At 44.1% G+C, this 24,494-nt stretch overlaps 1 protein-coding gene and 1 pseudogene across 5 annotated transcripts in view; both read right to left on the reverse strand.

Moving 5' to 3' along the window:
* Positions 1–24,494, reverse strand: part of LOC307198911 (kinesin-like protein KIF16B) — a 280,798-nt gene that overhangs the window by 184,782 nt on the left and 71,522 nt on the right. The gene's annotated exons all lie outside the window — the stretch shown is intronic.
* LOC307198596 (phosphoethanolamine/phosphocholine phosphatase-like) lies at positions 13,082–14,460 on the reverse strand (annotated as a pseudogene). The gene is made up of 2 exons: positions 13,742–14,460; positions 13,082–13,141 (listed from the first exon to the last, which is right to left on the reverse strand). The product of its transcript is annotated as a phosphoethanolamine/phosphocholine phosphatase-like (transcript).

Below are 24,494 nucleotides of genomic sequence, written 5' to 3' on the forward strand. Positions count from 1 at the left end.
GAAGAATTACAGAGAAGACATGGATTTTTAGTAAGTTTCTGGCCTACTAGCACAAAGGGGGTATCTGAGAAGTACTGTCCAAAAGCATAAGTCTCAAACTGGAAGTTTTCTAAGAATGGAAACTTCCAGAAGATATTAAGCATGGATAGATCTAAGGGGATCCATCTCCAGGTCTCTGATTTCCACATGTGCGTTTTTCCAACATGGATCTGCCTGAGAAGGTGTCTGCAAGGCACCCCAGTTCCCCTCTTCTCTCCCACCTCCTTATCACAACTGCTCTTCTTTCATTTTACACCAGCAAGACATACCTGTTACCCATCCGGACTTCTCTACAGTGCACTCAGGGTGCCAAACAAAGAGAAATTTCCAATATTTGGTTTAAACCCAAGCCTCCGCCATCAAGCCATATCATAGGCCTTCTTGCCTTTCTCTTCTGGCACAGATTTCTGTTAAGGGCAAACGTGGTGACAGAGTCTGGGTACTGAGGCCCGTGTTGGGATGCTCTGTATTCAGATATATCAGAGTGTCTTGAAAACAAGGCAAACAGACGGATAGGACGTGTTGAAGACAGTCTCCCTATTTCAAGTTGGCAAAGGCACTGTCCCCAGTTCCCCCCTCTTAACTATCATCTTAGAATTGGGAGATGAAAATGATGGAGATGCCAGAGAAAAAGATATTAACATGAACTGAGGAATGAAGTTAGATGTTTTTAAACTAAACGCCTGTATTTTCTAACTGAAATGACAATAATTCTACAGCTCCATGGTTTTCACCACACACACACACACACACACACACACAACTACAGAGACAAAAATACATTTAAAGCCTATAATATAAAAATGCATTCTCAGCCTTTCCAGAGTATATGGAATTTTAAAAGGTGCCTTTTAAAGTGAAAAAGCAACAGGCATGATTGACAGCTGTCTGGTAAGTTGGGGTAAAGCCATTTTGGTAAACTTTCCAGAAACTGAGAAAGTGGATGCTTCCAATGACTGGGTGACAAAACCTTTGTGGAAGTCAGGTGGGCTCCAATTCTTAACTATCAACAAAATGGAAGGAGGAGCAAGTCTCAGCTCGTCAGCACACAGAGTGTTAATGATCATTGGTTAAGAGATCAGCTCATCTCCTAAAACCATTCTGAAGAAATAAAGGACCCGGCTGAAGTAGCTCTCCTTCCACTCCCATCAACTCGTCTATGTGGAAATCAAGGGTAAATCTGTGCCCCGCCCCGTCAATGTCCCTGTGAACAGCCTGAGGGGAAAGTCCCATATATTTTGTTAAATGACACATCTCTAATAGCACTTTTAATGTTTAATAATCAGCTATCAAAATGTACGCTTCTGCTGCTTTGAAAAAGTATGTACCACAAATAATTAATGATGGTACTCACTCTGGAAGAAATTTCCTTAATAATCACAGCCTCATGGTTATAGGAAATATTTTTAATTACATTTAAATTTATTTGCATGGTTTTATTATAAGGGATTATGATAAGACGATCAAAGAAAACACTTCCAAGCACAAAAATATACTAAACTAGGAGAAACTTCTGTAGGGTAAACTGGATATACAAGCTCAAGGAAAAAAGAAAACGATATAAAATTCCCAACAGTGAAAAAGAGAGACATTTAATTTATTTTTACATTGATGACGGTGGATACTGAATCCCTCTGGTTTTACATTTCACTGGATTCATTTGAAAGAGTGATTTTATTTTAAAATGTCAATATTTGATCTCCACCAAAAATTCTATCTTGTGCAGTTAAATATATAACAAAACGTAGATACCAAGTTACAAATGTTCAAGGAACGCAGAGTTGTGCGGAATTCCTTGAGCAGGTGTGCAAGTGCAGAGTGAGAGGGCCCCTGCCCTCTGGCTCCCAGCATGGCTGCAGCTTGGGACAGGCGTGCACTCCAGGCTCAAGTCACTCCTCTCTGGCACCCTGGTCCCTGCTGGTAAGTTCTTCAAATAAACTGGACTCTGAATTCCTTTGTTTACTCTTTCATACTGGTTTCCCAGCTGCCTACCGCAATGGCAAACAACAGTCATGCAAAAAGTGTTGATTTTCAAAATGAAATAAAATGACATTTGCCAAAGGTTTGAGAGCAATTCCTTGCTTTCTGAGAACCTTATCCAGCCAAACATTTAACAGACACAAGGGAGCAGATGGGTTGAACTTTGGACCATATGAAGAGAGGCCAGGAGGTGAGTTCCTAACCACCATGAATTCTAGGAGTGACCTTTGAGAAAACATCATGCAGGTTTCCATCCATTTAAAAATAAATGTGGAGGAAACCAGGACTCTTGCCCTGCTGCAAAAGCGGCCTCAAGAAAATGAATACATACCTGGAGAAGCATTTCCAGCTCCTAGAAGAAAGAAATGCTGAACACTGGGACAAGAAAGGATTTTAAGTAATTATTCACTCTAGTGTATTCTCTGCCTCGAGATAAAACCAGAACAAACTGATTCCATGCAGAGTTGGGAACTGCACTGGTATTTAACTGTAATGAATGGGAAGTCAAGAGGTTGTTTGACAGAAAGGATTCTTTGAGCTGCACAGCCTCTCCCACCGTGGGAGGTGGTCAGACAATCCCAGCCCATCACACAGCCCCTGCCCTCCACCTGTGAAGCCTTCCACACACCTCTGAAGTGCTGTGGGCGGCTATGTCAGTGGGCCCCTGCATTATTTATTTTAAATCATTTTCATATGTGTTAATTTAAAACAAACGTGGCCTCGTATCCATACATACACATTCCTATACAGAAGCACGCATGCGTATGCAGTCTCTATGTGAATTATTTTAACTAATTCAACAAAAAAAGATGAAGGGAAAAAATCACTACTAAGCCTTCCAATAAGAATCCAACACACACATTTTTTCTGTGCAGAACATTTATTTAACCCCATCACATATTAAGGTCTACATAGCCAGGGCTGAGCAAAATGGATCTCTCTTTTCTCTCACTTAAAAAAATTCTAAATTGGATTCTTAGTGACCAGACAGTGAACTCACTCCTCCCGTACTTCTCTCTTTTTCTCTTGAACTTAAGAAATGTGTAAGAAAGTCAGAATGATGGAAGCTCTGTGGCAGTGGAGACCGGATCTGTCTTGCTCCACACCCCCAGGGTCCAGCACCCTGCCCAGAGCACACTACAGGCAGCATGAGTGCTCGTTAAACACACGATAAAACAGTGACCCAAATACAAAGCAGGAGGTCTCACTACCACACATCTCAGGCATGCAGGGCTGGTAGGTAATACAGCAGTTTTAAGTGAATTTTGTTTGGCTTATTTGTACTGATATATAAATTATGCTTTCCAACTTTACTGAGATACTACTGACATCTAACATATGTAAGTTTAAGGTGTACAACGTGACGATCTGATACCCATACATATTACAAAACGATTACCGCAATAAGGTTAGTTAACACCTCTATCCCCTCAGAGTCACCTTCTTGGACGTGTATGGTGACGACATTCAAGATCTATTACTCTCTTAACAACCTGCAAGTATATGACACAGTACTAACTATAGTCACCATGCTGTACATTAGATCCCAGAACTGATTCGTCTTATAACTGGAAGTTTGCACCCTTTGACCAGCATCTCCCTATTTCCCTCACCCCCCAGCCCCTGGCAACCATCCTTCTACTCTCAATTTCTATGAGTTCAGCGTTTTTAGATTCCACATGTGAGATAATACAGTATTTGTCTTTCTCAGTCTCACTTACTTCACTTAGCATAATGCCCTCAAGGTCCATCGCCTTGTGCAAAAGACAGGATTTCCTTCCTTTTAATGGCTGAATAATATTCTATTATATAGATATCTATCTCACAGCTTCTTTACCCATTCATCCATAAATGGACACTTAGGTTATTTCCGTGTCTTGGCTATTGTAAATAATGCTGCAGTGAACATAGGGATGCAGATATCTCTTCCAGATAGTGATTTTATTTCCTTCAGATATATACCCAGAAATGGAATTGCTGGATCATATGGTAGTTCTATTTTTAATTTTTTGAGGAACCTCCATACTGTGTTCCATAGTGGATGCGCCAATTTACATTCCCATCAACAGTGCAAAAGGGTTCCCTTTTCTCCACATCCTTGCCAACGCTTGTTACCTCATCTTTTTCGTAAGAGTCATTCTGACAGGTGTGACATGATAGCTCATTGTGGTTTTGATTTGCATTTCCCTGATGATCAGTGATGCTGTGCATCTTTTCCTGTATCTGTTGGCCATCTGTAAGTCTTTTCTGGAAAAATGTCTATTCAGGTCCTCTGTCCATTTTTTAATCAGATTGTTAAGCAGTATTAACCTATTATCAGATAGCTGGTTTGCAATTACTTTCTCGCATGCTGCAGGCCGCCTTTTCCTTCTGTTGTTCCCTTTGCCATGCAGAAGCTTCCTAGTTCAATGTAGTCCCACTTGTTTATTTTTGCTTTTATTGCTTGCGCTTTTGATATCAGTGTCATTTCCAAAAGATCACTGCCAAGACCAAGGTCAAGAAGCTTTTTCCCTATGTTTTCCTATAATAATATTACAGTGTTGGGTCTTACGTTTAAGTCTTTTAATTTCAAGCTAATTTTTGTAAGTGGTAAAAGATGGCATCTAATTTCATTCTTTTATGTCCAGTTTTCTCAGCACCATTTTTCTTGAAGAGACTACTCTTTCCCCATTCAATATTCTTGGATCCCTCATCAAATATTAGTTGATCGAATATGCATGGGCTTATTTCTGAGCTCTTAATTCTGTTCCACTGGTCTATATGTCTGTTTATATGCCAGTACCATACTAGTTTGATTACTATAGCTTTGTAACAAAAATATAAATTATTACAGTAGGCAAAACATGACTAACACAGATGAGGGCTTGAATGAGAATCCCATTCTGGTATTAATTTCAAAGAAAAAAAGAGCTAACTTCTGGTTTCTAGTCCACTATGTAGGCAGTTTAAAAGTCACACTGTCCTAACAATAAGTAAAAGGCTGCGGGGAAAAAACCCTGAAAACCAACATCTCTTCTTAGATGTCAGAGAAGTGAGGTCACAGGGCAAACTGCTGCCCCCAAATTGGAGAGATAGTCAGATACAGGCAATCACAACTTACCGGAACAGAAACCCAAGAGAAGGTGCCAGGGTAGGAAAACCTAAATGGCAATCTGACAAATTGGTGGAGCTCAGAGTGGGCAGGTCTGATGCTTAAAAACTCCAGGGAGCCCCAGCCCTGGGGGGGAGGGGGGAGTCCCCAGACCTCTGTGAGATCTTCTCCAGGAGCTCCCCCAGATCCTCACAGAGAATATCAGAGAAAAATTCCCTGGTGCTTCCAGAAGAAGGTGGGGAATGTAGCCATTTTTACATATGCCAGAGCCCTTTGTTCTTCTTCTTTTTTTTTTTTGATGATTAACTTTATTTTTTTTAACATCTTTATTGGAGTATAATTGCTTTACAATGGTGTGTTACTTTCTGCTGTATAACAAAGTGAATCAGCTATACGTATCCATATGTTCCCATATCTCCTCCCTCTTGCATCTCCCTCCCACCCTCCCTATCCCACCACTCTAGGTGGACACAAAGCACCGAGCTGATCTCCCTGTGCTATGCGGCTGCTTCCCACTAGCTATCTATTTTACATTTGGTAGTGTATATATGTCCATGCCACTCTCTCACTTCATCCCAGCTTACCCTTCCCCCTCCCTGCGTCCTCAAGTCCATTCTCTACATCTGCATCTTTATCTTAACAAGCCCTGCCCTCAGGAGAAACCATTTTACCAGAGCCTCACCTACCTGGGGGAAGAGAAATACCCAACTCCAGGCCCCTCCAGCCACCCTGTCCCACCTAAGGGGACACGGGGACGACTGAGGAGCACCGTGAAGTTCACAGTCCAGGGACACAGGCCCCCCGGAAGATAAGACCTAATCACAGAACTACAGAATGCTCCCCCTCCCCAAACCTCACCACTACATTACACAGGCCGATTTATTAAAGTTCCCCTCACAGCCCCTCATGCCCATCTTCCAACTAAAAATTACAAGGCATGCAAAAAAACAAAAGCAGTCTGAAAAGCTGAAAAAGCTTCAGAACCAGAGTCACACATGGCAGGGAAGCCAGAATTACCAAACTAAGACTCTTTAAAAACTATGATTAATAAGCTAAGGACTTTATTTGAAGCAACATGGATGGACCTAGAGATTATCATACCAAGTGAAGTAAGTCAGAAAGAGACAAATACCATATGATATCACTTACATGTGGAATCTAAAATATGACACAAATGAACTTATCTATGAAACAGAAACAGACTCACAGACATAGAGAACAGACTTGTGGTTGCCAAAGGGGAGGGAGGGGACGGGGGAGGGATGGATTGGGAGGTTGGGATTAGCAGAGGCAAACTAGTATACATAGGATGGATAAAGAACAAGGTCCTACTATATAGCACAAGGAACCATATTCAACATCCTATAATAAACCATAATGGAAAAGAATATGAAAAAGAAAGTATATATCTATAACTGAATCACTTTGCTGTAGAGCAGAAATTAACATTGTAAATCAACTATACTTCAATAAAATAAATTAAAAAAAATAAGCTAAGGGCTTCAACAGAGAAAGTAGACAGCGTGCAGGAATGTTTCACAAAAATTAACCCAAAATGGACGACAGATCTAAAAGTAAAACACAGAACTATAAAACTCCTAGAAGACAAAATGGGATAAACCCTAGATGACTTCTGGCATGGTGATAACTTTTTAGATACAACACCAAAAGCAAAATCAATGAAAGAAATCATCACCAAGCTGGGCTTCATTAAAATGAAAAACTTCTGTTCTAGGAAAGACAATGTCAAGAGAATTAGAGGATCAGCCATCACTGCGAAAAACTATCTGCACTCTTGGTGTCATACGTTCTATGGCCTTTGACGTGTGTCCCATCGTAGAATAGCTTCACTGTCCTAAAAACCTTCTGTGTTCCTGCATGTTCATCCTTCCTTCCCCCCAACTTAACCTCTGACAACCACTGATCTTTTCACTGTCTCCATAGTTTTACCTTTTCCAGAGGCCATATAGTTGGAATCTTGTAGTATGTAGTCTTCAGAGTGGCTTCTTTCGCTTAGTAATATGCATACGGTTCCTAAAATATTCCCTGTCTGGTTCTTTACAGGAAATTCGCCAACCTCTCTTGTAGACACTGTGCAAAGCAGTTGTGCAGATTACCTCTATACATGTTTTACTTCAGTGAGGTAAAAATGATGATTAGCCCCACTTTAAGGAGGAAGCTGAGGCTTATCAAGATTGAGGAATTGGCCAAAGTCCCAAGTGGCCAAGCCAGGGTTCAACCCCAAACTCACTGGCTCAGAGCAGATGCTCTAAACCACCGAGCTCTACTGACTGGGAGCTGGGAGGATAACGTAACCCTAATGTTACATAAGCACTGGTACAAAGGTAAAGGGCAAAGCCAATCTCTGGAACGGAGGGACTCCCGCACACGCTAGGGAAACATTTCCTGAATCCCATCATATGACGGGTACCGCAGTATCACCAACATTCCCATGATAACGTCACACCATTTGCTCTTGACACTCTGGATGAAGCCAGAATCCCTCAGCCAACTGGCCACCAGTCCACTGACTCGGCCGCTGACCTATTCTATGTGCCATCACCGCCCTGATCCCCTCTCTAAGGACTGGCTAAGTCAGCATCTTGGCACCTCGTTCCCTGAGCTAAACAGACTTTGGAGCGCCAACCTTAGAACCTAACCGCAACCGAATAGCAATACTCGATGGACAGAGACGAGTCCAGGTTCTGAGAAACTACACATCGCTCATTTTTCAGAAGGCAACTATCTTCTAAGACAACAGGGTTTTAGCAGAAAACTTTTCACCATTTTAAGAGCAAAAGGCAACCTAAAAAGAATAAAAAAGCGCTTTTGTTCTAAGGAATCCATTAAGGCTACAGGTTTTTGTAAATTCTGGACACAAAACTGAAAAAGGACACCTGGCTTAGAGCCAAACAGCCATCCTCAGAACACAGTGAGTGTGAAGTGAGCAGCCCCCCCTTAGAGCCACAGACACAAGGCTCTCCCAAACTGCTATAAACAAGCCTGTTGAATTTTGTTTAATCCAGTATTGCCCACACTTATTTGAACGAGGGTTTTTCTCTCTCTCAAGGAACCGCATCAACACTGGAGCAGTCTATCAACAAACAGCTCCTGAGCGTCTGCTTTGTGTCAAGAACTCAACTAAGGACTAGAACCAGAAGCCAGGGAGGACACTTGTTAAATACATAACTGCAAATAATTAACCCAACATCAGTGTCCTGTAAGGGACATACACGGGGACCAGGGAAAACGCATCAAGAAGTACTGATCGGGTAGAAGGCGCACTGGATAAACAGATTATTATCTTCTGACCTAAACTCGGACACTGACTCCCTGTGTTCAGGTGCCAGACGCTCCCAACCACGGTACAGAAAGGTTGGAGAAGCCTGGCTCTAAGGCCCCATCCGTTTTGAATATTCTATGCCATTAATTCAATGTGAAATGAGAGAAATGAATAAGAGATTTCAATATACTACTTAGACACTTCAAAAGACACAGTGATGGTTCAGATAATGAAACTAAACTGGAAAAATGTCTTCAGAATATATGTTCAGAATTGAAATGAGCTCTGAGTATTTTTCCTGAAGCAATAAGGAAGCTGTGAGAGCTTTAAAGGGGGAAATTCAGTCCACCCTGATCTGACACGTGCTCTTTCTCCAGCCTTGGCACCCCCATACCCCCAATCCCCTTGCTCCAAGCCTACTCAGGTTCCCCGAAAGCCCCGATTCCCCAGGGTAATGGCTTCCTCTGAGCTCCGGCCACCAGAAAGCCTTTATCACCCCAACCCAGGACTCCCAACGGCAACTCAGTTCTACGCTGGCTACAAGGTCAACTCCTCTCTGAACCCTTTCTGGCATCCTCACTACCATCTTCCAGAAGGCTTGACCTGTTGACCAAGCCCTCCTTCGTGTCTCCACCAATCCTAAGACTGATTTCTGGCCGGCCTGGTCACTTATTAGCTGTGTGATGAGCTCCTTATCGACTCCAGTCCCCATTTGCTGTCATAGGACAACAAGCATTCACATGGCAGAATTGTTACAAGATTCCAATGAATTGCTACCTCGTTCCCCGAGCTAAACAGACTTTGGAGGGCCAACCTTAGAACCTAACCACAACCCAATATCAATACTCAATGGACAGAGATGAATCCAGGTTCTGAGAAACTACACACCACTCATTTTTCAGAATGCAACTATCTTCTAAGACAACAGGGTTTTAGCAGGAAACTTTTCACCATTTTAATAGCAAAAGACCAAAAAGCAACCTAAAAAGAATAAAAAAGCGCTTTTGTTCTAAGGAATCCATTTAGGCTACAGGTTTTCACAAATTCTGGACACAAAACTGAAAAAGGACATTTGACTTAGAGCCAAACAGCCATCCTCAGAACACAGTGCTTCCAACAGTGGCCGGCACGTAGCAAGCGCCTTCAGTCAAAACCACCTTCTGTTTCCCCTTTCTTCCTCCTGAACCAAATCCCACTTTCGTTAGGGACAGCAGGGGTACCAGCTGAGGAAACCACTCCCAGCCTTCCTTGCAGCCAGAAGGGGCCGTGCAGCACAGCTCCTCGATGAGGTATAAGCGAAAGCTGTTGAGCAGGGCTGGAACAGGGATAAAGTCTGTAACATATGCCCCACTGCCCTTCCCAGGCCTCCTGACTAAATCTCACATGCGGTTACGTGGTTGCAGAAACTGTCGTGAAACCATTGAGAGAAAGACCAAGGGAATTACACAGACCTCAGCTCTGGGCGAACCACTGAACCCTTGCCACCAGCAGGCCAGCTGTGTAGTTCTCATCCAACGAGGGGAGAAAGGACAACCCTTAACTGGCTTAAGGCACCTTTTCTCTGCACTCCGGGTGCTGTTACCTGCAGCCACATGCATCCCTGATACAGTTAACTCTTATTAACCGAGAACCTACAACAATTGATTTCATTATTTGTTTCAAGTTTGGTTTCCCCACCAGATGGAAAGGGTCTGATTCATGTTCACACAATCTCTCTCACCAAGCAGGTGCTCACAAATGTCCAAGGAATGGACAAAGTGACAACAAGGCCATCACAGTCTGTCCCTAGTTCTTTTCTAAGAGAAAAAAAGATTTTTCTTCTTCCCTCCCTAGCTAAACTGGATATACTTCAGATTATTTAGCATTTATAAAAGTGCCCACAGAGTGCCTGAAACTGAAGTTCTTTATTTAACAAGACCTAAGAACGTTATTTGCCAAGCGCTGCTTTCGATGCTTTCACAAAAACCTCATTTAATCCTCATAACAACCCGATGAGACAGGTACTGTTATCTCCCTTTCACAGACGAGGAAGCTGAAGCACTGCGAGGCTGAGGAAGTTGCCCAAGGTCACACAACCAGCAGCTGGCCGGGCTGGCACTGGATTCCACGCAGTCGGGTTCCAGAGTTCAAGTCCTTAACTGTTATTCTCTGCTGTCTCTCAGCCACTAAGGATGGCAATGCCTCCTTCTCCCTGTTTCCACAAAAATAAGGAATGAGCTGGGAGAAAATTCATTCTGATTATCTATCAAGGTTCTTGGGTCCACAAACCAGCAGAAACCAAGGAAGAGAAAGCTGTGTCCACTATACCAAGGGTCAAGGTTACTTTCCTAGAGTAAATATGATCAAATGTACAACTGATGATAAAAAGAGAAGCAAGGAGTTGTAGATTTTCATTTTCTTAAGAATTTCTAGAGCTGAAAATCAGGAAAACTCGAGGTAAAAGAAGAAAAGTCTTTTAAGGGGCAAATATAAGCAAACAAATAAATAAATACAAATAAGTGACAACACTTTCTAATGCAAGCTAATCAAAATGACCACCTAACACCCAGATTAAGAAAAATTTTTTACCTGTAAGATATTACCCAGGTATTTGAGGCAACTTTGGAAAAAAGTATTTTAAAAACTGAGAAAAGAGGACTTCCCTGGTGGCTCCGTGGTTAGGAATCCGCCTGCCAATGCAGGCGACACGGGTTCGAGCCCTGATCCGGGAAGATCCCACATGCCGCGGAGCAACTAAGCCCGTGAGCCACAACTACTGAGCCTGCGCTCTAGAGCCCACGTGCCACAACTACTGAGCCCACGTGCCACAACTACTGAAGCCCGCACGCCTAGAGCCCATGCTTTGCAGCAAGAGAAGCCACCATAATGAGAAGCCCACGCACCACAACGAAGAGTAGCCCCAGCTCACCGCAACTAGAGAAAGCCCCTGCACAGCAACGAAGACCTAATGCAGCCAAAAATAAAATAATAAAATCAATTAATTAATTTTTTTTTTAATGAGAAAAGAACCTCCAAAAACGTGAGGGGACATATTTACATCTTTCAGCATCAATTCTCAAGGTGGCTGCAAGAAGACGTTTCTTCTACTGAATTCTTCACCATTTACCTCTCACAGATTCAGCATCCAGAAATCAGTACCCAGGCCCCAGTACACTTAGCAATACCTGCCAAGTCCTTTCAGACAAATTCACTACCAAGGACCCTGGAACTAAAAGATGGGAGGAGGGCTGGTTCTTCCATCTCCAGTGACATCTAGTGCTGAGAAACTGAAATGCACCCTGGAGCACAATATTCCTTCCAATTATCATATTAACCGCATACTATAAAATCAGAATATGCATAACTCAAAAACATATGGTTTTTTCCACAACTGGAATTGCCAGTTGTCAATTGTCTTGTAACTCCAAATTTAAAACATCTCATAAGGTTAACCCATTGAGAAGATAACAATTGTTTGAGGGGAAGAAATCACCCTGTTCTCCAATTTTTTGTTTTAAATGCAAATGTAGCTTTATTCACCAATATTAGACTAGTATGTCAGGAGATTCTGCAGACACCAAAAGACTCCTTTTAAATTTAACCAGAAAGAACTCTGGCTTAATATAACAATAAATACAAGCCATTTATTCAAAACCAACTTCAAAAATCTCTGAAGGAAAATAATTTAAATACAGATGAAACCCATTATAGGATGGCTTGCTGATTTAAATATGCCATGGGCTAAATCTTGTCTCCAGATTTTACATATTAAAATTATATGCTAAAAGATGCGGGCCAACCACATTCTCTTTATCAAAGTAAAGCACCATTCTGGAATTAAGATCTAGGCATTTGGAAACCATTTTATAAGATAAGTGATATAATTAAAGAGCACTGGATTAGGAGGAAAAAACAGGATCTAGCCCTGGTTCTACCTCTAGAACTTGAAGACCAACTCAATTTCTCTTGGCTTCAATTTCATTTAAGAAAAAAAGTTTTTCTTCTGTAGGATGAGGGAAGAGTTTCACTTAAATTCCTTCCTGAGCTCCTTGTTCTAACATTCTGTGTTCTGAGAACAAGATGATCTTTAAGATCTCTTTGAGTGTTTATTTTAAAATTAAACCACACACAATGACACAGCACTTTGAGGAACTCAGTACTAAGACTCAACAAAGGAGATTTGTCATTGAAATCAGTGTGGAGTATACAAAGATCTCTTTAGGATGTTTAGATGATGACCCCTGAACTTGATCAAAGACATTAAACCACATTCACTAGGACCTTGTACTTTCTAAACCATAAGGATTGCCTGAAGCCTTTTAATTAAGATTTTTCAGAAATCACGCAATTTAAGTGGGCTTTTGTCACTAAACCCGGATATTCACAAACATTCTGATCAAGTGAAGTTTTGCTACCAGAATAAGTTTAGGTTTTTTGGTTTTGTTTTTTTTTAATTTTCTGCCCCTTCACCTCCTTTATAGCTCTGAAACGCCAAGAGGCAGGAGGGCCTTGGATTTCCACTGGCTCTGCTTTAAAACATCATGGCTTTCTGTTGCATACGGGAGGAGGGGGACTCGGAGGGCCCAGTCGGTGGGGAAACTTTGGTTAAGTCCCTGGTTCTTGCTGCATAGACGAGGCTGGGGTGCGAGGAGACATCTTCGGGCTCTGTGAGGTCCCTGGCTGGCCAGACGCGAGCCCCGGACAGTGCGCTACCTCATTCCACCCCCAGGAGGTGTCTGTTCCCTCTGGCTTTTTTTCCTGTGGGGATGCTGACAGGGTGGGGCGGGGTGGGGGAAGGGAGGCAAGGAGCGCAGTGTAGGGTCACAGCAGGTAAAGCAAGATCTAGGCCTGGGACCGTGGGCAGAGAGCGCCGCTTCCCTCCGCAGGGAGTCTGGTGTGGGGGAAGGGGGGGTGGAGATTTCGGGACCGGGTCCCCTTGACAGAAGACTGGGGGAGGGAGGCCATGCAGCCCTAGGCAACAGTTAACCCAACGCAGCGGGAGATGTTCCTTCTCTACCCTGCCGGGGAACCCCTTCCTCCCAGCTGCGAGGACAAGGTTTTTGGAAACACTGCCACCTGCTCAGGTATGCGCACCACCCGGGTGTGGCCAGACTCCGGAACCAGCTTGCAGAAGAACAGGGGAAGGCAGCCGCCGAGCTGGGTTAACTGCATAGATGGGGACAGCTCCGAACTCCCTCCTCCTGTCCCCACAAGTGGACGAACCTAGGATTCCAGAAATCCCCGGAGGGTCATACCAAAGCGAAAGGGGGTAATAAAGCTAGGTTTGTCTTTCCCGACCCCCACCCCCCTTTACCCCCTCCCCGCCGGGGTGCTCCCTGCAGGCCACGTCCTCGGCACGTCTTCAGCACCTGTTGCAGAAGGAGGCGCACTTCGGTGGTGGTTTCCCAGAGCACCACCCTGGCGCGGAAGGAGCTGGCCTCGGCCTTCTGCGCCTCCTGGATAAGGTGGGGCATGGGGTAGCCGTGGCGCGGGAAGGCCACGTGGTCTCCTGCCAACAGCCCCATGGGGCAGATGTCATTGGCACCGTCGCCCACGTAGAAAACGCACTCGAAGTGCATGCCGTCGTGGGCCGGCTCGCACAGGTAGTCGCTGAGCACCCTGTGCTTGCACATGTTGTTGAGGCAGTGAACGCAGCTGTGCGCGTGGAGCAGCCCCCGAGCATTGGGCCCCGACGGGCTGCTGAAGATGCGGCAGAACAGGCCGTGGTGACCGGCGGCACACAGCGCCCTCTCCACGCCAAAAGTGCTGGCGTCTGAGATGAGAATAACCTCAAAGCGGGCACCCTGCCTGGCCACAAACTACAGCAGCTCGCCCATGCCGGGCGACAAGGGGATGGCCTCGTAGATGGCACGCAGGTCCCTTGGCCGCACGCCCTGCTCGCCAAGGTACTGGCAGACGCGCTGCATGTACTAGTTGTAGAAGCCCTCGCGGTAGGCGGCACGCAGGCTCTCAGGCAGCCGCTGGCCGGGCTCAGCGCACACGATGGAGTCGTCGCTGTTTTCGTCCATGATAGTCTCGTCAAAGTCGAAGGTCAGGAGGAAGCGCGTGGCGTGCCCTGCGCAGCCATCCCGCTGTCCCTAGACAGGCATCGGAGGCCAGCAACTGGAAAACACCCGCTCATTGTCAGTACATCACCCTGGGCACCACCTGTAGGGGCTGTTGACCTCCAGCCATCGTCCAGAGCTCCTCTGCTAGCTTTGTCCTCAGTGATCAAATCCTTCTGTGGTCACCAAAGAGAGTCCCTCAGAGGAAAGGGGGACAGGACCTCTGAGCTTCTCCTGCAGGGTGGGGAGCGGCAGCTGCCGAGGTCCATCCCCGCTGAGTCTGGAGGGTAAAGAGTGTGCAGAGGGGCTAGCTGAGGTACTTGGGCGCAGGATGGAGCAAGGGGTGCTTACAGAAATCGGAGGGGATGCCGTGTCTTATCCGCCCCCCAATTTCTGGGCTCCAGTTCTCACGAGTCCCTCCAGTCCCGAGGGGCCCTGAATGATGTGCATCTGGGCCGTTCCCTCCACTTCCCCGTCCCCCAGTCGAGGTCTTTGTTTAGTTTACAGGGAATGTTTCTCGAAAAGGCTTTCTAAGATGAGGAAGGAGATCTAAGAAATTTAAAATCTGCCTGGAGTTTCCTACTACAATTATGGTTATTACTCTCTAACTTTGCAGAAAGGATGCTGACCTAGCTAAAAGTAACAGCTCTGTCATAGAAGAGCTGAAAAGAGACCTCAGGGGTGAGGAGACCAGGAGAAGGAGTAGTCAAACTCCACCAAGACAGGAAATGAGAGGAGTTGAACCCTAAAGACCCACCAGGTTTGGGTCTATTTCTGATCACTGCACTGGTATCCCCCAAGTATCTCAGGAGGGACCCCCCCCCCCCGCCCTAGAGCATTTGTGATGAGCTGGTGTCTGAGTGAGTGACAGCTCTCCAGGATGAGTGCAACGGCTCTCTAGGACAAGTGAGTGACGGCTCTCCAGGAAGAGAGAGTGACGGCTCTCCAGGATGAGTGAGTGACAGGTCTCCAGGAAGAGAGAGTGACGGCTCTCCAGGAGGAGTGAGTGACAGCTCTCCAGGAAGAGAGAGTGACGGCTCTCCAGGAGGAGTGAGTGACCGCTCTCCAGGATAGGGTTGTGGGGAGGAAGTCTACGCACAGACAATGTGAGGGGAGCTGGAGAAGGCTGGAGCAGCGCCCGGTGACAGAGGAGAGGAAACACGGGACAACTCACTTGATGACAAGGTCCGAGGAGAAGTCATTTGGGAAAGAGGCTAATTAAAAATAATGGTAATAAGGTTTGTTTTTTATACCATCAGGAAATTCAAAACAGGACCACCATGTGACACCACTGCACACCCAACAAAAATGGCAAAAAAAAAAGGACAGAAAACAGCAAATGTTGGGGAGGAGATGGAACCCTCACACGTGGCAGGTGGGAGTGCGAATGGTATAACCACTTTGGAAAACTATTTTCAGTACCTACTAAAGAAGAGCGGACACCCGCTCTATTGACCCAGTAATTCTTCTAGGCATACACCCATCAGAAACATGTACATTCGCTCACAGTACATACAGGAAGGTTCACAGCAGCACTATTTCTAACAGCCCAAACCAGGAAACAACCCAAATTCAAAGAGTAGAATGAATAAACTGTGATACAGCCACATTATATAATACTATGCAACAATGAAAATAAACACAACTTTGCAAAAAACATAGACGGATCTCACAAACACAATGCAGAACAAATGAAGCCAGTCACCTAAAAAATACGTTCTGTATGGTTCCATATGTATAAAGTTTGAAAGCAGGATAAACCAAGCTATGCTTTTAGAGTTAAGCCAGACATCTTCCTTGGAGGGAGGAATGACTAGAAGGGGGCACAGCAGGGACACCCAGGGGCTGATCACGTTCTGTTTCTTCCCCCAGACATGGGGCATATGGGTGCATTCAGTTTATGAAAATCCATCCAGCAGGACAAATGATTTGTGTAACATGCCATACGTACATGATACATAAATGCCCGGACTGAGAACAGCGCTCAGGGCACGTTCACAAAGGAAGAGTGGTCCAGAACAAAAGAAGTCCCATAGCAAGGGACCAAAAGGAAGCCATCTGGGACCCAAGCCCAAGATAGGGGACCCACAGGGATAATTCCATGCAGCCTCCTGAGAAAGAACCCACAACCTTCTCAAACAGAAGGAAATCTGAGAGCTCACCTCACCAGCCCACCTGGTCATGACTGAAAAAAATGAGACACACAGAGAGAGAGAGAGAGAGAATAATTCGGTCAAAGTCACACAACTAGTTAGGGATAAATCCAAGTGTAAAAGCCGGGTCACCTCAGTTAAGACAACTTAACTAATTATAAAATAGTCAAGATATTTCAAAAGAATGAATTGTGCAACCACTCAGAATGGGTAAAAACTCAAGAAAGGACACAGCTTTTATCCATTTCATTCAAACGAGATAAGCAGTGAAAGGTGACAGGTGCACAGGACATCCACACACAGGAGAAGGGGAACCTCAAAAAAAGGGGAGGAAAAGGCAATCTTGGAGAAACTGGGAACATGGCACACTGACTGTGGATGAAATACAGCAAAACCAGAACTGCACCTCCTTTCCTCGTATGTAGCACTCAAAAAAATAACACTTTGCACATCTGGACCACTTTTCCTCGCCAGAGAGCACATTTCAGATCTCTGTTTTATAAACAACCATCATTGTAGTAGAGGGCAATAGAACAACTGTATAAAAGCCAGTCTCATATGAAGTAAAATATTACCTACAAAGGTAGACAGGAACACACAGCTGGTTGGATACAGTTCAAAAAAAAAAACAAGAACCTGAAATATGCTCAGAGAAATCATTAATATAAGAACAAAGCTAATAACACATCAGGAAAAAAAAATTATACCCAGGGAAATAACCACGACTCTGGGCTTAAGAAAAAGGCTAGAAACGAGCCAAGGCAGAAGAAATGACTACGCACACCTTGGTGGAAATAAAACACATCAGAGTCGTGATTAAAGAAAGAGCGTTACAAGATGCAGAAGGAAACCTGAGCTTTTGCTTTAGGGAAAGCAAATCGTGCCTTGACATTTATAGAGATAACAGAGCAGATGGTGCTTAAACAGTGGCCACCAGCCATGCTGGTTTTTAAAACACTGATGAACAACCAAATTCACGGCAAATTCAGGCTCACTTTTTCAGACAACTTTTTTTCATCAATCTTTAAACACGAAAAAGCCAAAAAGACAACGGTCAGAGAAAGACAAAAAAAAACAAAAAAACCAATGAATTAGAACATGAAAAAAAAAAGTGAGGTCAGTTTGGAACAATTAAGAACTAGACAGCATAGTGGGGACACAAGCAAACTTTGAGACAGGGTTCAAATGCTGACCTCACCTATTCCTTCCTTAACTGAGTGCCCTCTGGGCCTCAGTTTCCTTGTCTATAAAGTGAAAAAATATATATTCCCCTTGCATAAGGCTGCTGAGCAGAATGCGTGTGTGTGGCTATCAAGCACTTGCGATCTGGCTAACAACTCATTCGTTTAAATTTTAAACTGCACTCAGTTAAGTGACTGGAAAACTTTTACACATGTTTGGAACATACATTGCAGTGAGAATCTACTTTTCAACTGTAAATTTAATAAAATCAAAATACAGATCAATTGTATCCAATGCAAATTTAGCAGTGAATTGAGAGGCACTGTAAATGTAAACTTCACGCCACGTCGAAGATTTTAAAAAATTATGTTCCTCACTAATAATTTTTTTTTTTTTTGCTGTATGCGGGCCTCTCACTGTTGTGGCCTCTCCCGTTGCAGAGCACAGTCTGCAGACGCGCAGGCTTAGCGACCATGGCTCACGGGCCCAGCCACCCCGCGGCATGTGGGATCTTCTCGGACCGGGGCACGAACCCGTGTCCCCTGCATCGGCAGGCGGACTCTCAACCACTGCGCCACCAGGGAAGCCCTCACTAATAATTTTTATATTGATTATCTGTCAAAATCGTAAATTTTTCATATAATGGGTTAAATAAAATGTACTGTTAAAATTAATTTCAACTGTTTCTTTTTAAATGTGGCTATTAGAAAATCTGAATTCCCGTATGTGGCTTGCACTACATTTCTATTAAACAGTGCTGGCTTAGAACAATGCCTGGCACACAGGAAGAGTGCAGTAAATATTACCCACTATTATCCCTATCAATATTATCAATATTAATTATTAAATGCAAGGCAGTTTGAGGGGGTCCAAAAACAATTTAAACATGTCTCTACCTCAGAGTCTGGCAAAGGAAAACCAGACATACTACAATAGATTTACAGAAAACAAATCATTAAATACCTAGCTGTGAGAAAAGAGGACTTGCAGGGAAAAAAACCCACAAAGAATGTATTCAGCTCACTGAAGACCTTCAAAATTGTCGTTCTAAAAATCTACAGAAATCAGAATTTGTGTTACCTACCCAGTTAGACTAGATCCAGATGACAACAGAGAAAACAAACATTACATGAGGTACCCACACAGACTAAAGGCAAACATCTGCTGTTTGTGGACTGGGGGCAGGAGGGGGGTGGGCGGGGAGAAAGGTGCTCCTGCTGAGTCCAGACCTGATCCACTGGGGCAGGGGGCCCAGTGAATGCACACACCCAACAAAACACGTTCCAGTATGTTCCTAGAAGCGCTATTCATAATAACCAAAAGATTGGAGATACGAACCCAAATGGAGCTAACCAGCAGGAGAATGGATAAAAAGAACGTGGTACAGTCACATAATAAAGAAGAAACTACTACTAAACACGGCAAGAATGAATCTTAAAGACAACAGGCTGCACAGAAGAAGCCAGAAACGAACACAGGACATACTGCAGGAACTAAGGAAGGCAAAACTCATCTACATAACAGTTGTCAGAACATCTCTGGGAGAGGAGGACAGGAAGTAACTGACTAGGGAGGGACAAGAGGGAACCTCTGGGGAGTAGGAAATAGTCCGTATCTCAACCTGGGTGTGGGTTACAGGGGTGCACACACAGATGACAACTCATGAGCTGGACACTTCAGACGTGTGCTCTTTTACAAGTTCACCAAGTTGCACACTTCAAATGTGCACACTTTGTGTATGCTGAGCCTCAATTTAAAAAAATAAACGCAAATAGCTTTTTAAAAGGTCCTGTGAACAAACCACCCTATTTAACAATAATCTATTCAGCTGAAATTTCTGTTCAAATAGCATCCCCCAACGTCTCCATATGCCTGCATGAGTGTGCAATTCGGGGACTACAAAACCCTGCAAGAACTTACACGTGCCGTTTTTTCCTGGGAGCCCTCACCCATGCGATACACATGTCGAGATGTGCTTCAGGGGATAATCTTCCACACGCCTAGGCCTGTGGGTCGCAACTCCTGTGAGGCTCAGGGCACTTGTTTAAAAATAGAGATTTGCGGGGCTTCCCTGGTGGCGCAGTGGTTGAAAGTCCGCCTGCCGATGCAGGGGACACGGGTTCGTGCCCCGGTCCGGGAGGATCCCACATGCCGCGGGGCGGCTGGGCCCGTGAGCCATGGCCGCTGAGCCTGCACGTCCGGAGCCTGTGCTCTGCAACGGGAGAGGCCACAGCAGTGACAGGCCCGCATACCGCAAAAAAAGAAAAGAAAAAAAAAATAGAGATTTGGGGGTACCATCCCCAACATCTCTCCTTCCACGACACTGCAGAGCCCAGAAGATGGTCTTTTAAAAAGGCCCGCAAGGTATTCTGAGTGGAAACCACTTCCGTATGGAAAATCAGCTTGCATGACGTGCAGAATAACTGGTATTTAGGTTGCTTTGGATGAGAAACTGGACTTAGCAACTGAAAGATCATAGCAAGTTCTGTTGCTTCATTTCAGTCCCCCAATCTGCTGGAAATGCCAGTGTAATTTTTACTTTAATAGCAAGGACAAGAAAGGCTTAAATATAATTCATTAATATAGAGTAGACTGGATCTAGAAGAAAATGAGCATCTTTGGTGATATCTGTGTTGTTAGATTCTTTCAAGGAGAAATCACAGCTGTTTGGAAACCACTCCTCTTACACACAGCTGACTTGCTCAGGAAGGCTGTTTTTATCTGGTAAAGCTGGCGCTACAAAGTATTACATAAAGACAGTTATAATATATATATATATTATATATATAAAGACAGTAGAAATCTATAACCATCCCCCCCCTTGCAAGTATCAGAATATCCTGATAATAAATATTCACATGCAACCTAGCTCCATATTTGCTTTTCAGTTGCTGCCCATTGCTAATGGTCCTGTCTTACAGATACATACTTCTTAAAACCACCACTTTTGCTAAGAGACTTGGAGTTCTACTGCCTGGAGTTAAGAGAAACGATGGTCATCCTTCAATGACGCAAAGGCAAAATCAACCCGGATGCTAAGGAACAGTGATCTCCTAAAACCTGCTGTTGTGCTACAAATGGAGGGCAGTGCCAACTCGCCACTCATAGCCACTGTTGCTAGGCAGACTGGGCTGGGAAGCATCAAGCTAAAGGGGTCAACGGGAAATTAAGCCAAATTCAAAACCACATACGAAAAGCTGAAGAAGAGAACAGACGCTCATTCAGAGCTCATTTTAAATCACATAATCAACCTGAAAAAGGGAAGAGAAATGTGTTTAAATATGTGGAATTCATTGTGTGCCATCCTTCAATTCTAACACCAGAGAAGAGCGATTTCTCCTGTATGGAATGTTCCCACCATGGTACAGATACTCAGGGGCCCTTTCACATAGTCTTCCACCTGAATACAGGACTTCGGAGTCATAAAGGAAGTGTTTGAAAATATTTTCTCTTAAGAAATAAAAGAACACTTCAACTAAGTTGCATCTTCTGTTTGCCTTTAATATATTCCACATTACAGTAAGTGACCAGGTTCTACGTCCAGCAGAAAACGCGGATGGTGTCACCAAGATTCGCCTGCCCCCAGCCCACCCCACGGTGCACAGCAGCTGCAGTGAATGGGCCTGACCTCAGTCCAGCTCAAAGGTGGTTGTCTCAAGCAATCAGCATAATCGATTCTCTTCTCAAAGTGATTACTGGAGATAACCCAGGCCTAAGCCAGTCAGCACCAGGCTGGTGCAGGGATTGGTTCACAAATGCATCAACCAATCAGTGCAAAGCTCAGAACTTTGCTGGAGACTCTGAAACCCAGACTCTGAATTTAGATGGTGTGATGGGTAAATATAAAGCTATAATTGCTGCTCTCACTTGGCCATTCTGAGAGCCTGAAGATGAAGTCATTACACCAAAAAGGCAAAACGAAGAACAGTCCCGGAGAACCAGAGCCAGTGCCCTGGTCAAACCGTGCCTAATTTCTACCCTACCGCCTGACCACTCCTCTTCTACCATTTAAGCCAGTTTGGAACTGGGTTTTCTGTTATTCAAAATTAACAAACATAAAATACCACATGATAAAATGTCTTATGAGTAATGCCCTGTTGTAGCTGCATAAAACTATACTTTTAAAAGTTTGCATATACACAAGTTCTGGCTTTTCTGACCAATTGAGAAGACATATATTACTGTCAAGCCAGTTTCACATGTAAGAGGATGGATTTGGAGAAAATGAAACAAGTAAGAAAAATGGTCAATTGTATGTTAAATCTAAAAACACCTGAGCTCACAGATACAGAGAACAGATTGGTGGTTTGGTGGTTGCCAGAGGGGACAGTGTATGAAATGAAAGGGGTGAATGTGGTCAAAAGGTACAGACTTCCAGTCACAAAATAACGTCCTGAGGACGCACTGTACAGTATGGTGACTACAGTTAATAACGCTTATTGCATTATTTGAACGTTGCTACGACAGTAGATCTTAAAAAAGTTCTCATCACAAGAAAAAAATGTAATTATGCTAAAGAATGTTAACCAGACTTATTGTGGTGATCACGTCACAAAATATACAAATAGTGAACCGTTATGCTGTACACCTGAAACTAATATAATGTTAGGTGTCACTAATATCTCAATAAGAAAGAAAAAGGAAAAACGGGCTAACATTACTATAATGCTTACAACACTGACTACGGACACTGTTCTCACCTTATAGGACAGGTACCATTACCATCTGCATCTTACAGTGAGGTTCTGAGACACAGAAAGGGACCGAATATGCAGACATACTGTGCATGTTGTGTCTGTCAGAATACACACAGACACAAGTCATCAGACCAGGCGGGCAAAGGACGAGCGCCTCGCTCCCAGCTCTCTCTACCTCCACCCACTCCTCTCCGAACTCACGACTCTCAGGACTGCTCCAAGGTGAGTTAAGTATGTTCCCGGGGGACATGAACAATAAACTGATTGTACCATGAAATGGTCGCCTTTTAAGCTTTCTTGACAACGAAACCAAGTTCCTACAGTCTAGCACCCGCAGTGAGTTCAGGTGCACATAAAGCACACTTCCATATGACCAGGCAATCTTCTCCTCCCTGGCCGTGGCAATAAACACGCAGTAAGAGCCTGTCAGCGTATACACCTCACTGCAAAAGATCAGAAGGAATATCCCATATGAATTCAAAATAATTTATCACGGTTCCAACATTTAACGGGGCGCATTTGACTTATTTCTGAGCCTTACTGCTCCAGAAACGCTATTCAAAAGTAAGAACCAACCTATACTTGCAATACCTTTATTTATGAGCAGCTCGTTCAAGACGAAAACTGCCATGGAAAATAAGGTAGGCTTGGCGTTATTAACAGCATCAGAGCTGGTTCTGGGAACAGCTCGCTTAGCCTCTGACCCGGCCACGTTCTCCATCGACCTCCAGTGCCGTAGTGCCGACAGTCATCTCCCCTATTAATTATCAAACCCCAGTTTCAGAGAACAATGAACGTTATTATTTCGCCTTTCATCTTAAAAAACAGCTGCAAGAGCAGAACTTGACAAAGAGGAGAACACACAGTCTGATGGAAATTAACAGCCACAGTCTAACTTTAACGAGAGGTCAACAAATTAACAACTGCGTACTATATCAAGTGCGATAACATCTTCTTCCTTGTGTTTCAGATCAAGAACCAGCCAACGAGACAGTATGTGTGAATGCACGACGGACAGACAAAGGGCTTTGTACATGGGGGTACTGACGGTGACTTCTGTTCAAACAGACACGGAGTCATTCACATTAGTCCGAGCATTAAAGAAAGCAGGGAGACAAAAAATTTCTCCTAAAGCTAGAAACAGTATGCGTGACTGTCTTATTAGGTCAGAATTTTGAACCATCAAATGCCCAAATGGCTGCTAATAAGGAAGGTGCCCCATGGCTGGGTCACTAAGGAGGAGACGTCTCCTCCTTAATCCAAAATCTAAGCAAATCAATGTCCATAAATAGAATGCTATCCTCGAGCTACCCGCAGGTTCAATTCTTGTACCAAGAAGAGGTTAAGATTAACTGATTCTAAAGGAGACACAGGCCACAAAAAGTGTCACCTCTCCATCACTTTGTCTGTGAGTTACCGAGAAACCAGAGTACCCAGTGCCCTGGGCAGCAGGAGCCCAGAGGCCCACAGACCTGACCGGCTGAGCAGCCGTCCCAGGTATCAGTGTTGCTTCCAAATCCAACACACACTCCCCAACACACGTCTCCTCCACAAAATGGAAAACTGCAGACAGCAGGAAAAACTTGTTTTATAGGATGCCATAGTCTTCCAGAGACAAAAGTTCAGCTGATTGATTCTACCATAAAACAGAAATAAGTTGGTTTCAAGTTTGCCTCTCCATGAAATTCGAGCTCAGAAAATCTGACGCCAGCAAAGGATTCCAATTTCATTTTACTCTATTTCTTATTAGTCAAAACATTCTGAAAAAGTAAAAAAAAAATTTCTTCCATCAATGTGTGACCCACTCCTGCCAGGGGCCTGTAGTAACCTGCCTCTTCTGCTCCCCAGAGAAGGGACGGTAAAACACCAGCACAATTTAAGAGGAAATCACTTGCATTAGGATCCCATCATCACATAGATTCAAATACGCGCCATCCTCCACGTTCAACTCAGTATTGTTTACCGTAAGAAAAACAACCCATATAATTAACGTCCGGGAAAAAAAAACAACAACACTTTAATTCA

This window comes from Stenella coeruleoalba, assembly GCF_951394435.1.
Source record: "Stenella coeruleoalba genome assembly, chromosome: 15".
NCBI classification, from domain to species: Eukaryota; Metazoa; Chordata; class Mammalia; order Artiodactyla; family Delphinidae; genus Stenella; species Stenella coeruleoalba.